Source organism: Leucopleurus acutus (genome assembly GCF_964270905.1).
Source record: "Leucopleurus acutus genome assembly, chromosome: 4".
Taxonomy (NCBI): Eukaryota; Metazoa; Chordata; class Mammalia; order Artiodactyla; family Delphinidae; genus Leucopleurus; species Leucopleurus acutus.
Genome location: NC_139146.1, coordinates 80,249,872 through 80,267,815, shown reverse-complemented (window position 1 = coordinate 80,267,815; position 17,944 = coordinate 80,249,872). Strand labels below are relative to the sequence as shown.

Sequence of the window (17,944 nt, the reverse complement as noted above, 5' to 3'; positions counted from 1 at the left end):
AGCTATTACTTGGCATGTAGTTCCAAAGTTTAGGCTTAAGTTCATCTGACCCTAAAGTCCATGTTCTGAATCACTAAGTGTCATGGACACAGCCAAGTTATTAGAGGTTATGCTATTAATTTTTAAAATCATACAAGACATATTTCCAGTATGATGTTTATCTAACATACTACACACCTCCATCTTTAAAAAAAAATTAACCTATCAAAATAAAACACAAACTCCATTTATATAATCAGGTACTCCAGGTTATGAAAAAACTAAAAGCACTCCCAGCCTTAAATGAAATTATATTTCCATACAAGCATAAAACAAGAAGAGAAATAATCAAAAGGAATGGCAGAATGTCATAAATGCCATAAAAGAGATATAAAAAAAGTATTATGGGGAATTAGAAAACAGAACACAAGGGGGAAATATAATATTTAAATTACTAATGCAAGCTATAAGAGGTAAAATGTCTTAGAAAGTCTTAAATAATATACAGTCAGCTTTTTTGCATTTGTCACTCAGACTATCAGTTCCCTGTAGTGTTGCAAGAAACAATGTATTACTGTCTTTTCAGGTATCATTAAGATAGGAATTCCTTTGAATGACTTCAGAAATGAGGATTTACAAATAAATCACTTTGACCAAGATGAAAGAATTTTGTGGTATAAACCCTCTTAACTAAATCAAATGTGGCCCCAACATCTGATTTTATGATTTTTTGCAGAGCATTTAAAATACAAATATATAAAAAAATTCTAGTTATATTATAGGTCTCCAAAAATGGATTCTAACTTTTAGGTGAAAAATAAATCTGAAACAACTGGATACAGTATTACAACAATATATCAACAGGTAGATGAGTAAAAATTAATAAGTACCGATAGGGTAATTTAAATAATGATTACCATCACTTCACTCCCCCGTGTCTTTATAACCAGAGTACAGTAGCATATTAGAGTTGAAAGGGATATTATTTAATACAAACCCCTTCCTTATACATTAAGCTCTGGCCTACAGTTCCCAGCTGAGAAGGGGTGCAGCAGAAGCTTAGACGCTCACCTAACTGGTCTCCCCGTATCCCCTCTTGATGCCTCCCTCCAATGACACCTACACAGAACAGCCAACATGATTTCTGTAAAATGAAAATCTGATCTTGTTATTTCCCTGCTTCAAACCTTTAATGACTTCCCACTGCTCCTAAGATAAAGTCTAAAATACTTAAACTTCAAAAAACACTGCAAATTCTGGACTCCCATTTACTTCCCTAGCCACATTTCATGTCACTTCCTCTCTCAATCCTTATGTTCCAGCTACTAGGACCTTCCCTGAGTTTCTCACACGAGCTGAGCTCCATCTTACTCTAGGCCTTGATATTGGGGGTTCCCTCCTTCCAGAAGACTGTCTGCTTGGCCTATTTCTACATATCCTCCAGGGCTCAGCAGGATGAGAAAAACTTTCATCTGGAAAGTGCCTGAGATCCTTGGGGCAAATATTCTCATAAAACTCATTATTTTCCTTTTTTTAATCTCTATCACAATTGTTTTTAATTTTATCACACAGGAAGCACACAATAAATGTTGATAAATGGATGAAAAAGGTTAATGATCCCAAATTTGCTACTTCTTACTACAGTATTTTTCCTATATTAAAATTTTTATTCCACTAAGATAATTTTCTTAAACCACATTTATCCTTTTGCTCAGACTCTTAAACTAATATCATTTGTTTTATAGAACATACTTTACCATTATTTTATTCACATTCAGTGATTTGTTCTAAATAACAATAAAATCAGTTTTATCATCACATACTGTGGAAAGCCTTCAAAAATTTAAATAATAAGATTAATCCTAGCAGGGGAGAGATGCTAAAAGAAGTCAGCTGCCTTTACTAAATAATAATACCATGTCCCTCTTAACAATTGTTTTCCATATTGATATTTTACTGCTGTTCTTTGACAAGTAAAGAGTCATAACCATAGCACTGCCAAACTTGAGCACTGGTATTCCTAAAGCTAGTTCCTCCATTTCTGCAGAGTTTCTCAGAACCAAAAGACACCAGACACTTACTAAGCCAATGGGCATGGGAAGAAGTTAGGATAAAAATGAACAGAAACCAACTTCTGGAGTAAAACTCCCTTCTAGTCACAACACACAGATATACAATGTCTAAAGCTAAACTAAGAAATCTTGGTTTCAGTATCTGTATAGATCTTATCTACTCTCCTCATTTCAAATCCACAGTGCCTGACCATTCTTTATGGTCAACAGATACTTTATTTTCTGACATTCTGAAATGTAGTATTATAGGCAGACAACTAATATTAAACCATTCTCTGTGTTAACTCAGCTTCTCTGTAAAATGAAAAATTCAGGTGTGTTGTCCCTACTGTCAAATCAAGGTAACTATGCTCCATCTTCTTCCCTTTACTCACCTCTATTAGCCTCCTCCACTTGAACATGCTTGGGCCTGTGATGAGCTCTCCTAATGACAGAATGTGAAGGGAGCAGTGAACCAGAACATTCTCTAAAGCTACCTACTCAAACTTCGTATCTCAGTTCAAATGTCACTTGCATTGGGAAGTCTTCGCAGACCCACTCGCCCGCCAGCTCAGACAAGGTCTGAGCTGCTATCTCATAGTATCCTGGACTTGTCCCTTGTAGGATTTAGCAGAATTTTAACAAATAATTCATGATCGATACATTGCTTAATACCTCTTTATTTCCATGATTTGTGCAAGCGCTAAAGTCAGAGGCTCTTTCTGTCAATGTTATGCTCCACATTCTGCAGACATCTGGTGCTAACAAATACATAGTGAATGACAAAAATCAATGACTTCATAAAGCTGGTCTTTTGAGAAATGCAGAAAAAGCAGAACAATTTAGAGTCCCACTTAAAAGAAGGCATCGCTTCAAAGATCTATGAAAAATTAACACAAGGTATGCAAGCTATCAGTGTGCTATATGTTTTATGTACATCATCTCATTTAATCCTCACAATAACTCTGAAAGGTAAGTATTATTTTTATTCCCATTTTACACTAAGGCATGAAGAGGCTGAGTAACATTTTCAGAGTCATAACAGAGAGCAGGTTGGAAGTCATGCACTTCTGACTCTTAAGCTTCTGCTCTCTTTCTACTTTACCTCTTTGCTTCTCATTAATATACATTATGTTCCTGTATTTTGTATTTATCTACATGTATATTTATTACTTTCAGTAAAGATCATTAATATAGAACTAAATGCAAGTTAATACTTAAACCTTAAAATAATTTGTAATAATTTTATGTAAATAAATTCAGCCATGTGATTAAAAAAAAAGCAGTGAAAGGGAAACACTAAGTATACACTAAGTATATCAATGTATACACTTCTGCTTTATAAATGAAGACATGTTGAAATTGCCTTGATACAAGATAACAGTACTGTGAGCCCAAAGTTCTGGATGTATAATTTATTTGATCTGTAAACATAAGGGAAAGAAAGCTAATATGAGAAACTCTATCAAATCCTATATCATATCCTAAAACAGTTGACTATTAAAGAAAACTTATTAGCATCCTTAACTGTAGGGAAATATAGAGAAATTTGAGAGCAACTTATTACATTCCTTAACATTTTTAAAGAATGTAAAATATCTTCATCATATCACTTTCTTTTTAAACCTTCACAAAAAAGAATGTCTAACCTATTTTATTTGTTTGAATACGCTAATACCACATGCAATAGCTTAACTCTTTAAGGAGAATGTAATGTGAAAATTCTTATAAAATCAACTACCTTAACAGGTAAGTTTTTTGAAAGATTAACTTGTAAACGAAGGTATTCTGTTCTAATAAACTTTATTCATATTATTTTATCTCATGGTTGTTTTAGAGAGAAAGAACACCCAGCCCTATCCCCTACTTACGATGAAACAGACCTAGAAAAGTTATATGAGTATGTGATACAGCTACGCAGAGACGATGTCTGAAATCAGAAATGAGAATTCTCAAGTGCAAGGCTGAGAAATCCCTTGATAAAACGCAGCATATGCTATAAGCCAGCCATGTCACTTTGGGCAAGTCAGTTCAATTCTTGACAAGTAACTTTATAAAAATTTTTTTACTGTGGTTAAGAAGCTTTAACATGAGATCTACCCTCTTAACAGATTTTTAAGTGGACAATATATTATTAACTATAGGCACAATGTATTCAGCAGAGCTCTAAAACTTACTCATCTTGCATAACTGAAACTTTATACCCACTGATTAGCAAATGGGGAGTTGCTAATCAACAGTTTTTTGTTTTTTTTTTTGAGGAAACAAAGTGTGCCTTTTAGGATTCCTTCTATGCCTTTATTATTCCACATGCAGGTGCAGGGCAATTTTCAATGGCACTTGAATTTATCCTGCACCAGTAACTTCAAAAACGGCTTTCATGTTCAATTGTTTCTTCTAGGTCCACAAAGCCCATTCAAGCAGTTATACATTCATTATTAACCTAGCATTAAACTCGGTCCCATAAATATGTTCTGGTGCAGATTGAAAGAAAATATAGAAAGTGAAGTAAGAACTGGTCTCCAACTTGACTGTTAGAAGTGTACCTTAAATATATGTCTTTATGATTGGAAGCAGAAATCACAAAGACGCTGTTTAAATTAGAACAGTTAGTCCCTCTGACCAAAGAATGAACTAATGAAATTAAATTCAGTAGATACTGGCATTATTGTAAAAATGATAAAAATTTGCATTGCATACCTACTGTTTTCCTCTTCCATTTGACTTAAGTGCTACCAAACACATTTTTTGTACCTCACTCTTATTCCTATGGACAGATCTCTAACTGAGCTTAAACCTAGCAAAAATTGACTTCACGTTTACTAATTATGAGCCATACTATTCTCTTTAGTTACTTTATTTACTGATCTCATTCTCCTTTTATAGACAATCTTCAATTACTATAAATGTGTTTACTGACAATTTACTCCTCCTTTTCATCCTTAAATTTTATAATAGCCCAAATCAAGCCCACCAATTTTCTTTTTCCATGAGAGGTTTGGTACAGAAGAGCCTTGTTAAAGTGATGTTTTTAGATGAACTTAAGAGATAGGTCCATTCAAAGCAGAGAACAAAACTAAGAAAGTTTATGGAGACATAAAGTGGATGGTGGACTTCTTAATTCTTCATAATTAGATTCACTGTATGGTTTTGTTTTAATATTATGTTAAATTCAAAGATATTAGGCACAGTCCTATTTAAATGTTAATAGCCAATAAATTTCAGTTTTTTAATTACTGACTACAGTATTTTACTGACCTCAACTTTGATACATTGATATAAATGAGAGTTAGTAATTCTTAAGAATTACCAAACAATTGGTAAATTACTAACTTTATAAATAATGAAGAGTTAATAACTACTAACTACACAACTGACAGTTAACAATTCTTAAAAATTTCTCAAAAAGAAGACCAGTTATGCACAGAGGACAATGATGCATGTGCATCACTGAAACCAGGTGGTAAAAGTCAAACAGTCGGACTTCCCTGGTGGCGCAGTGCTTGGGAATCCGCCTGCCGATGCGGGGGACATGGGTTCGTGTCCCGGTCCGGGAGGATCCCACATGTCACAGAGCGGCTGGGCCCGTGAGCCATGGCCGCTGAGCCTGCGTGTCCGGAGCCTGCGCTCCGCAGCGGGAGAGGTTGCAGCAGTGAGAAGCCCGCGTACCACAAAAAAAACACAAAAAACAGTCATTATTATTTACTCTTTGTCCTAATAATTATACTTCAAGGAATCTGTGCTACAAAAATCATCAGAGAATAGGCCAAGCTTTATGTTATTTATCCTTGCAAAATATAACAACCCACATGAATAAGAAACTGTTTGAATACATCATAGTGTGTCCACACTATGAAATATTTTACAACATTAAAAATGATGCTCTCAAAAAATTAATGGCATTGGGAAATTGGAGAGAATTATACAAACTCTCTATATATTTAATATATTTCAACCTCAATTCTACGAAAACAAGTACACATACACACGTAAAATGGTAATACAGGGATAATCAAGCTAAAAATATGTGTGACATAACCTCTGTGAATATGGCAATGTACCATTATATTATGATATACTGGTTGATTTCTGTTTTGAGTTTACATATCTCCATATTTCACAAGAATTCAGCACGAGCATACTATACCATATCAGAAAAAAAAAAACTTTTTAATATGTGATCATTGAGAATGTAGAATAAGTTGTATTGAGAAGAATGAATAGGAATCAAAATTCAGCTATTACTGGCACCCAAGTAGAATCAAAAGAGCATACATAAATGATATACATTGGGATTGTGGCACAAATCCCAGAATAACATCTACCAAGCTAAGAGACAGCAGCAGAAAAGGAAGTAACTCAGCAAGATTACTAAAACAAAGCAGATGGCCTAGTACACCATCCTCTGACAGTAACTATGAGTCCTTCACACAGATAGTTCATTCATTTATAATAATGCAGGTTAATTTCTCATTTATAAATCTAGTGCTTTCTTTCATACACCATTACTTTTTTGTTGTTGCTCTATCTCAACCCCTATATTCAAGCAAGAAAACATACATACACACTACTGCAATTTCACCATCATCCATTATTCAGTACGGGTCTCATTGAATAAACGTCTGCTCAAAAGCTCTAGGCAAATTTCATTTCTGAACACTACTGTCTGCAGCCCAACAGGCTATTTCACCAAGATAAGATCACACGTTTAATCAAATGCACCAAAAAAAGAAATACTCCCAAAGTTCACTTAGTAATGTCAGATCATAAAATGTTGACAGCCTACTAATTTTTAGGGCTCTTTCTTTTTCAAGGAATTGCAACAATAAGGAAGGTTTCTATTAACCTTTAAAAATACTCCCAAATTATCTGACGTTACTATTCACATTGAGTTGGTAATTTAAAATGAAAACTCAACACAACTTTCTGTGGTGAATAAAGAAAAAATAAAAAACAATAAATTTAAGAGGTTTCCCAACTTATACAAATGATAGCTCTAAAGCACCTTTTAACTTCAGCTGGTCAAGTGACAGCATTAAACACTACGCAGACTCTAGTTTTTGTAATAATGGATCCAAATTAGATGTCTGTCATTTCAATAACGTTATTAGTGGATAGGATGAAGTATATTTTCATTGGACTCTTTAGTTAGTAAAGTTATCCATACTCAATTATTTGAAATATCCTACATGATGTACTTTTGAATATTCTGCCTCTAAACATAAGGTTTACTTGAATAAACATATATTCCTATCAGTAGCATGACACAATGAATACACCAGCAAGTGTAAAATAATTAGATGTCTTAAACAGATGGATGAATTCATATCTGTAAATCCATTTTTTCTGCTTTTACTTCTATTTGCATTTATTTTATGCTGTATTCATTTCCATGCCATAAGTTTTTGTTTCTTCAGTTTCTTCTGGGATAACTTTTTCTTCTGTGAAACCTCCACTTCTGGTTAAGGAACAATTTGTTCCTTTTCAGTAAGGACCATCTTAATGTGGCTAGTGGAGCTCATACAGAAGTTAACTCAAGCATGAGTTCCATGCCCAATGACACATCTTGGGGGATTTTTCACCTGGAGGTACTCAATGCTTAAATAATCTACACTTAAACCTGTAAGATCAGCATTTTAAAGCAAGAGTAGCAAAAATTCAGCACTCTAAGTACTGTCTCCAGTGTCCCCTGTTCAGCATTGTACGATGGCAACTCCACCATCGAAAGATGGAATGGCATACATTATTTATGTAAATGACATCTTTCGGATATTTGATGGCTTTTCAGACATGCATAGCTTTGACAAGTTGGGCAGTTTCACAGATGTTCTTGAATCTGAAAATCTGAATCCCTTGATTTGCATGTTTTTGTTGGGTTTTCTGGGTCAAGTAAGCAGGAAACCATTTTCCACGATCACTTTGGCTGCTTAAAGGAAACGGGTACACCCATTTTTAATGGCTTTCCTAACCAATTCTCCTAATGCTTGATCTGTCTGAGTTAACAAAGGATCACTGTAGTGGACATTCAGGTTTTATCAGCCCCTCTACTTTGTTCTGTAGACATGAACCCTCTCTTAATTGAGCCTTCCCTTCTTCAAGCTATTAGTGCATCCACCTAGGAACTGCAATATCCTTATTGACTCTAGTAAGCTGGTGATAGTAGATTGATCTAAAGCTGGGTACCTAATTCAGACTGTGGTGAAAGGTTAAGAATCCAGTAGGCAGAGAGAAGGAAAAGTGGTAGTCTGCATAGGAGCATGCAACTGGAACAGAATCCTGGTGGTATTCAAGGTGCTACTATTTTCTAATTTTTTCTAAACCTCCATCCTTCCCCAAGATTCTTTAGGTGAGAAACACAATAACCTCCCAATAAATTAATCATTATGGCCTAAAGCTAGTTGGAGGTGTCTGCAATTAAAAGAAAAATAATGAATACACCCATTCTGCTAAATCTTTTAAGTTGAATTTAAGTCCATATGACAAATGATATGTTATCATAAAATATGCTGCATTTTGGAACACTGCAAAATAATATTTAACTGTCATACATAAAAATTATTGAAAATTAAAGTAAAATTTAATTGAACATGCCTAAAATTTTTTAAATGATGGTATATTATTTTAAAAGAAAATGTATGCCTAGTTTTTCTTTCGAAGTCAACTATAGTTAATAATATGATTAAAACTCAACAGACAAATTTGACTGAACAGTTAACGCCAATATAAAGAAGAACGTCTACAGATATAGACACGCCTCATGTTAACACAAAACTATTTCTCAATAGACTCTTTGTCCACTCCTTGAAGTCATCATCAGTATTCTGAATCAAGGTTCAAACGGCAACCATCGGCCACTGACAAATCAAGAACACTGAAAATATGAAAAAAACAAAAGACAGAAATGTAAACCAGTTGAGCCCTTCTGTTCTGGCCAGAAATAAAATCTCATACAAAAAGATGACCATCCTCCAGGACCATTCCCTCTTATCTAAAGTATTTGGAAGAGCTCTGAGGAAAGGAAAAGGGGAAAAAAAACCCAAACCAAATGAAAACAAAACAGGAGACTGTTGAAAAACCTCTCACAGGGTCAGCTGTCAATGGAATGCATTTTAGTATTCAGGTTACCCACCCATGCAGAACATCAAAAACTGGGCTTGAGTCTCTCCCCTATTCTCACAATCTCAGACTACTGTGGAGCCACTGGGGCTGTCTTGAATAGTAACACACTTTGCCTCTGCAGGATGCATAAACACCAACACAACCTGATCAAACAGAAGGGGGTATCTTTCTACTTGGCTTTCATTTTCTTGAGTCATACTTTAAAACACTTAAGCCTGGTACAATTTAGCAAGTCAGACGTCCAACATGAAGCTTATTTTTTCATTCATTCTTACCACCAACCATGTTGTACTTTTTCCATTTTAACAGAAACGATGAATGATTCAATGGAAGAGTCACAGATTTACTAACTTCTCTTATTGGCACCTGTCATTGAAATACAGACATTCATTCTAAAACATGGACTTATTTATGACCCTTTCCATACTTGTAGTCTTTAAAATAATTGGGGGTTCTGAATTTTAAGGGTTCATCTGCATTTATAGCAATCTTATGAGAACTAAACTTTGGGATTATAAATCCTTTAAAAGTATGGGAAATCCTTAAATCTTGGAAGTTTATGATCATTTAGTTACAACATTGTAGAATATTCTGATGCAGTTAAAGCTTAAAGAGCTGCTGACGCCACATGAAAAGATGATCAGGTGTTTAATTTAAAATGTCTTAAGTTAAACTGCTACTTTCATTTTATACCTGATTTAAAGTCAATCGTCAGACACAGCACTTGGTGGCTGTCAAAAATATTTTCCTGTCAGGATTATGATTCTGTGGGGAGCATTAGTAGCAGAGCATAATGTTTTAAGATTATGAAGAAGAACTGAGAAATAGGTACTTAACAAAAGGATAAAAAAGGAGAGAGGAAAAGAATATGGAAAAGACAAAAATACACGTAAAACCTTTCTCAACTGCTTAAGAAAATGCTATTGATTTTCCTAGCTCATCAAGAATTCTTCAATTAAAAAAAAATGATATTTGATTTAGCTAAGTTTTCTTAATACCGGTAGTTAAGGACATTTCTAATAATACTCTGACTAATAATAATAGTTACCATTTATTAAATGCTCACTCTTATCAGGTACTTTTCTATTCACTTCCTATTCCTCACGCCAAACCAGCAATGCAGATTTTATTACCTTTATCTCACAAAGAGAGATGAAACAGCTATAAAGTTGTGGCATTGGGACTGTATTCAAGTGTCTCTCATTCCAAAGGCCATTTCTGAGCAGTTCCTAATCAGGGACAGTGCCCAGCTATGCCCATCTAAGGAGTATAGCATAGTTTCTGCAGCACTAAGTCAGGATTAGCCAACAAGCTGGAGAAGATTAGTGCTACAGTACTAATTTCAGAGTGGTCGGCTTAAGTCAGAAATTAAACTAGCCATGAAATATATCCAAATATATACACATAACTTATAAATATCTCTATAAAGTTTTCAAATAGATGTCAAAGTGCCATTCAGAAGTATAATATTACAGGTCATCTTTAAACTTCAGCAACTACTAAAACTAATCTCTATGTAGGGCTTCTGTTACTCATTAGGCATATCACCACTCACAAACAATCAGAACTGCAGTGTATAATTACCCCAAGGATGCTTTTCACTGAAAATGGCCTGTTGTGATGCTTAGATAGTGATTAACAGACTAAGAGTGTGGTGAGTCGTCTTGATATCACTTCAGAAAAGTGATTTCCTCCCTAATAATTCCCAAGATACATAAATATTCAATTAGGGTCTTTGAAATCTCGTTTTAATTGGACATTCATACTCTACCAAATTTCAAACTTGGCCCAAACTAAGAAGGTGTTTTATTAATTCTTACAATACCAAAAAAAACCACAAAAATCCCAGTAAATCTTCAAACGTTTTCAAATAGAAGGGTAAAATAAAGCCAAGATTATCTTTCATATGAAATTTTCAAATTTAATAGCATTTTAAGACATGCTCTAAAGCAAAGAGCTCAAACAACTGCATATCTGAATCACATAATCACATGGGAAATTGACTAAAGTTTCGTGGGACCTTCATGAGACCTAGTAAATAATAATAATGATAGTAGCAAATAGTTACAATCGTATTATGTGCCTGGAACTGTTGTAAACACTTGGCATACATTTTTCAATTAAATTTTCACAACAAACTGTGAATTAGGTATAGTTGTCATACCCATTAAAACATACCAGGAAATTGAGGCACAGAGAGAGGATCCAGCATCTTGTCAAAAATCAAATAATTTATCAAACCTTGGCAAACACACCACAGAGTCCCTTCTCGTCCCCACCACACCATTCTGCCTCTCCAGATAGCAGAATATCAAGACCTGGGGCCTAGATTTAAAATTTTCCCAGTAGCTCCTTTGCCACTGCCAGCAGGTCAGGCTAGAGACCTGCAGCCTTAAAGTTTCTGTTTCACTAACTGGGGACTAAAAACAAGCTTTTCTACATTTGGAAGAGAAAAATGAAAATGTCAAACAATTAATAAAATACCCATATGGCTTGTGTTTTTTAAAACTTGAACAATCTACTTGTTTTCTCATCCTAGATGGCTCTTTATATGGTCCAATGGGGTGAACTTGTGAGTACAAGGAAGCAGATCTTGAAAAGTTAACTTCAGCGGTTCTCAAATTCTCTGATTCCAGGACCCTTTTACACGCTTAAAAATTGATGACCTAAAGTAACTGCTGATTATGTTGGTTTAACTGTCAATATATATATATATATTAATAGTTAAACTGGTTAAATTTTAAAATATAAGAATACATCAGCACACATGCCATAGGCCAGCAAAGCAATGATGTCATTACATATCATGAACCTTCTAGAAAACTCTACTGTACATTTGTTAAAGTATGAGATTGAAAGGTAAAATGCATCTTAGCATTATTATGAAAATGTTTTCTTCTAATAGATCCTCTGAAAGGGTCTCAAAGAACCACAGATTTCCCCAGAATACACCTTGAAAAGAGAGGATTGTCTGCTCTACAAAATAACTGACATAGAAGTCTACCAGATAGCAGTATTCAGTTGGTTGATTTAACTTTCTATCCCAGAGATAATGTTCACAATAATTAGGACTACCACCAACAGTATTCCATTTAAGTTCTTGAATAATATGGATCAAATGTTAACAGTTTCTAATATGTATATGTAATCACTCTTATGAAGAAATTCATTAACATTAAACTAAATTCTTGTCTTAAATGTCAATAAGACATTAGTAAGACATAAATTATTAAGATCTATAGAATCTGTTATGATCAAATACAGGAAGAACTCTCCCCTTTCATCCACTCCTTAAAACAAATGGAGAATTTCAATGAATTCAGAATAGGACAGCTAATTTTTTATATATATTTTGTATTTGTGAGTGCATGAGCACACTTAACAATTCTAAGAAAAATATTACACCTGGTTACTTTATGCAGTGGAAGAGTTAATTTTATTGGGCCACATAGACACTCAGACCAGGGTAATGACATTAAAAGATTTGGGGAAAACTATACATCTTTGGGCTCACAGATGCTATTTACAGGCATGCTCACACTACTCTCTCAAAGTGACCAATAAACATCAATATCAAAATCACAACCAATGAAAAATCTGGATTTTTCTCCTCACTGATCAACAACTCCCTAATAACACACACAGACACACACACATACACACACACACACACACACATACTCACACACACACACAGTCAAGAAAGGAAAAATGTCAGGAGGCCCTTACTCATATTTGAATGTTTTAGTTTATATTTTACTATAAAATTGGGTATTCTATAAGGGAATTCATTTGCATAAAAGAAAAAGACATAAATGTAATAGTAATCTAAGCATAAATATGTCCTTGAAGGCAAACAAATGCCAAATTACAATACAGCCTCTGTCTTTAGGGTTCCTCCCTATGTGAGCAACTGCATATTTTGAATGTAATGCAAATCTAAGAAATCAAAGGGAAAACAGTCATTTGCAAAACTTAAGGAAAGATCATCTCCCTCTATTTCCAACTGCTCTAGCCGTTCACACCATGCTAAATTAAGGCTGTATAACATTTCTCAAAATCAAATACACAATCAGTTTTCCTTGCTGATTTCTGGGCAAAACTGCCCCGCTTCTAATAGTAACTGTCACTCCTACTTGGCAGCTCTTTTCAAAGAGAGTTTCATCCAGCAGTTGAAGCAGCCTAAATGAAATCTGAAAAACAATTCAGTTTAGCATTATATTATTTGACTGACTTCAATTCTTTTGATTTGATAAACTTTTTTTTTTAATCTTCTATTTAGGATTAACTTGGCTATAACTCACCAAGGAATCTAAAGGACAACAAGTCCATAAAAATTTTGCCTTTCCTAACTACTAGAAACAATGTCAGGCACAGTAGCCGGAGCCAGTAAGTCTCATACCCACTATTATTCCCCATGGAAAGAAATGTTTAAATCTCCAAAATGCAAAAAGATTATCATTAAGAAAATCATTTCTAAAATACCTTCCATTCATATTTTCATGGAGGGCTCTCAATCTGAAGGATAATCACACCAAGCAACTTAAAATGAGACATCAAAAGCATTTACCCATCAAGCAAATCACATGCTTCAGGCCAGGGATGCCCGAAGCAACCTAACATATCTAAAAAATGTGAATAGTTCACATAAACCTTTATACTAATCATTCCTCCTACCCTGAGTTTATAGAAATAGTCTAGTCAACCATAGACACCAATGAAGCAGGTTATTGAATATTTAGTTATGAGGAAGTGCTAGGGAATGGCATTCAGGCACTTCTGACACATTCACCTTCAGCTAAAGACAGCACACAATACACTGACAGACACAGTTCTAATGACATCAGGACCTGTGGAATGTATGACTGCTAAGAAACACATGCTGCTAGGAAACAAAGAACAGATCTGATCAAATCTCCTAACATAAGGGCTCCGAAAAACACTGCTATTAGATCTTCTAAAATGAGAGGACAAGTATTCTTTAATCTTAAGAAATATTTGCAAGTGCAAAGGCTTTAACACATACCCTCTAGGAAGGAAAGAAACATATGAAGCTAGAATCTCATGGATGAAAGCACAATTCCCTAAGTTTGCATTAAGACAACTGCCACCAGCACTATCCCATAAAAATATAACTTAATCAAGATCAGGCATCAATGATTCAGTATTCGTTTTTGGCGGGGGGAGGGGGGCAACCCAAGCTTTTTCAAGAAGTCAAGATCCTAAAATTGAAAGAAATGTGGAAATCATGGTACCCAGAAAAAAAGTACCCTTTCACATTTACAGTGCTATACTTTTTTCAACAAAATAGAACATAGCCATTTGCAACAAACAGAAAAGCAGTCAGAGCTAATCTACAACTAAGCAATTTAATGTCTTTTTAATAACTGAAAAGTGTTTAGCTTTCCAACTTTTTAAAACTGTTTCTTTGTACATTTTTAACCCTTGGACACACACACACAAAAAAAAGATTGGGTGAAACAAAGGTGAAGATATTTCAATGCAAGTATTCTTTTAACTCCTAGACAAACGTCTGGAAACCTCTTTTGATGATACTATAAAAGAACTGCCAATTCTGTCTAATCCACATACAGACAAATTGGGCACCAGAACTCCAGGTCATTTAGTACCATTACAGACTGAAAAATATACCAAGGAAATCTAGCTAAATTCTGTTTAATCTCACAGGGAAATAAAGTACATTCTCCAAATGAAAAATTACTGAAGAACTATTTCTTTGTAGATTCTGCAATGACATTCTTTAACTAGTGTTGATAACCCATATGACCCTAAATTAGCAGATTGCCTATTTACTTCAGAGCAAAACACAGAAGGCAATTTTTCCTGCCTGCCAGAGTCTATGCGTCTCCTCGTTTCCCCAGCAGCTGGCTGGAAGGATGTAAAATCAGAGGGGCAAGAAGGCTTATACTTCCTAATGAGTAATCTACCCAGGAAAGTAAACACAAGACACCACCAGCTTGGGCTCTAAAGGAGACTGTGGCAGGGCTGCTTACACCGTTGTTTACAATGTACTCTACCGCAGGCAAGATCACACACAGGCACAGGGAGGAGATACCCAGAGGTGGCTCGCACACCTCGAGTTCGCCCAATTACTGTGATTCCTCTGGCCATAAATAAAACAGCGCACGTTCGTATCTGAAAGTGGCCAGAGAATTCCGGGGACCAGGGGTTATGCTGGCTTGACTTGGTTATTTCAATCTGCCCGAAAGACGACTACTCTATTCCTTGGTCCTCATCAGGGCCAAATTGGGGGTGCCCTGCGCGCTGCACCAGAGACTCTCAGGCGCTGCACGCATCTCTCAGAGGTGCTCAGTAGGGGAGGGGGGACACAGTGAGGCTTCTTCGCAACCCCTATCGGCCCTCGCGGCCTCCTCAAACCAGATTTTCCAGTTAAGCGGATCCCAGGCGATTTCGATAAGCAAGCTCAGCTCAAGTAGCATCAGCTCTGCCATCCCCGCAAATATCGCCAGGCCATCCCCGGAGCGCACGAACGCGCACACAGATAGGCACACGCCGACCCTGCTGCCAATTAACCCTGGTAGCGGAGGTTCCCCCCACCCCACCCCACATACACACCCACCCACCTATACTGCTAGGGGCCTGGCACGTTTAGCCCTTGAGCTCCGATGTGGGACCATCGGCGGGGGCGCGGCGGCACCGACGCTCCGCTGCAGCCCAGAGCCTTCCCTTCACTGGTGAGAAGATGCGGGGCACCTGCCCTCCTACCTGTAACCCAGCCGACCGCCGCCACCAATGCTCTGCCCACCCCACCCCGGCGCCCCGGCCACCCCGATTCGTGCAACACCGCCCCCCGCCCCGTGCCCACTCCCAACACCGTGCCGCCCCGGGCCACCCACGAAAGTGGCAGCTTTCTCCAGCCAAAAGCTCTTAACAAAGGCCAAACAAGCAGGTCTAAACCAAACTGCCGTGAAAGGGACACAACGGGCGGGGTGCGGGGAGGTAGCGAGGCTCCGCGACTCAGGGGCGCGACCTGGGCAAACGCGGCCACCATGGATGCTCCAGGCAAGCGTCTAGAGAAGATCGCGGCGGACTCACCGCCCCGCAGTCCCCATCACCCCTGAGCCCAGCGCCTCACCCGGTCCCTGTCGGTCCTCCAGCCCTCTCCCGCCTCCAGCGGCACCGGCTCCGGGCCGGTAGAGAGAAGGCGCCCCCTGGTCGGCATTCAGTTCCTACCAGGGGATGATACTGGGGTGAGAGGGGAGGGAAAATTCCCAGGGTGGAAACCGTTCCTATCCCCCAGAGTGTTGGACTGCGAATGCTCCCGGTCAACTCTCCCTTTCATTTCTCTCAGACGCCAAATCGCCCAATAGCTGGAAAAACCTCGAACCCGTACCAACCCCCAGCGCCCACCAGCCATGAGGTTCCTTTCCCGCCCCGCATCACGATCGGATGAGTGTGTGTGCGGGCGAGTGTGTGAGTGGGAGGGTGAGTGTGCGTGAATCCTGCACCCCCTCGGTTGCCTGCCCGGCGGACGCAGATGCCTGCGCCGGGCCAGGGCCACCACTATCAGGAAGTGTGAGAATAAATTACCTTTCGTAACCGCCGGTCCCTGAGATCGTCCCATCAGTTGGTCAACAACCTGCAGCCCGGTGCAGTTTCCACAATCCAGCCATGGAGCTCGGGGCAAAAGACCGAGCGGCCCCAGCGAAGACACCCCCACCGCACGCGTCCAAGAATGATAGCCAGAGCGCAGAGAAGGCAGCAGGAGGGTAGAGACCCCAGCCAAGGAAACAACAAAAAGTCTTTCCTTCCCCCTTTCTTCTGCTACACAGCCATGAAGAAAAGGGAAGGGGGGGGGAGCAAAATCCAAATGTTTGTCTTCCTTTACGTTTCCTCTCTTCACACACACCAAGAGGGTAAAAACGGAGCAAAGGGGGTGGAGGGTTCAAATGTCTCTTCCAGTCCACAGTTGCACAACTTCGGAGTCAGGCTCTGTCTCCAGCAGCAGCCGAGGGACCCAAGCGGCAGCTATTAACATGCGGCAGTCATAGCTGGGGCTGCTTTTCCTCCCGCTGCCGCTGCCGCTTAAGAAAAGACGCTTCTGGAGAGACCAAAAATGTTCCACCATCCCCCCAGCCGATCTTTATATCCAGTTCTCCCACCCCACCCCCTTTCTTTTTCTTTTTCTTCCTCGTCCTCCCTTTTCCGGCTGAGTGCGGGAGCGAGGGAAAAGGTAGGGGGAGCCGCGAGGGCCAGGGGTGGCTTCTTCTCCGCCAAACCCTCCTCCTCCTCCTCCCGAGGTTGTCTCCCCGCCGAGGGTCTCCTCTCGAGTCCGCAACCTGCGCAGAGAGCTGGAGCCAGGGCCACACAAACTCCTTCCCGGGTGCACAGCGGGGACGCGCGGGCGGAGCGGGCGCCGGGCAGCCGAGGGCTGCGTCCCGGGGGCCGCGGAGCCCAGAGCCCGGAGTGTGGCTGATTAGCTCGCCGGCCGGGCCGGGCAGCTGCGAGCATGTGGGAGCTTCATTGCGCGGCCCCGGGCTTCGCGCCGCCGCCGCCTCGTCGGTCCTGTATCTTCTTCGACTCCCCGAGAGCGAGCAGGGCTCTGGCGCTCTCCAGACACGCACACTCACACACGCGCACACGCGAGCGAGCTCCGGCCAAAGCCAACCGTGCCACCGGCGCGCGCGCACACCCGGAGAAAGAGGACGGAGGCTAAAAGAGAAGAAAGAAAGGGGAGGGGGCGAGTCACAGGCGGCAGCAGCGGCAGCTGCGGGAGCGGAGGCAACGACCAGTACGGGAAAAGCCGGTAGCGG

The 17,944-nt window shown here is 38.9% G+C and overlaps 1 protein-coding gene across 6 annotated transcripts in view; it reads right to left on the bottom strand.

The window, feature by feature from the left end:
- The window catches only part of ADGRL3 (adhesion G protein-coupled receptor L3), an 860,202-nt gene extending 842,954 nt beyond the window's left edge, over positions 1-17,248 (bottom strand). For all 6 annotated transcript variants that reach the window (XM_082838915.1, XM_082838914.1, XM_082838913.1 and 3 more), the window contains exon 1: positions 16,722-17,248. The gene's annotated coding sequence lies outside the window, so the exon portion shown is untranslated. The remainder of the gene's footprint in view (positions 1-16,721) is intronic.
- Between the last annotated feature and the right edge of the window lie 696 nt (positions 17,249-17,944).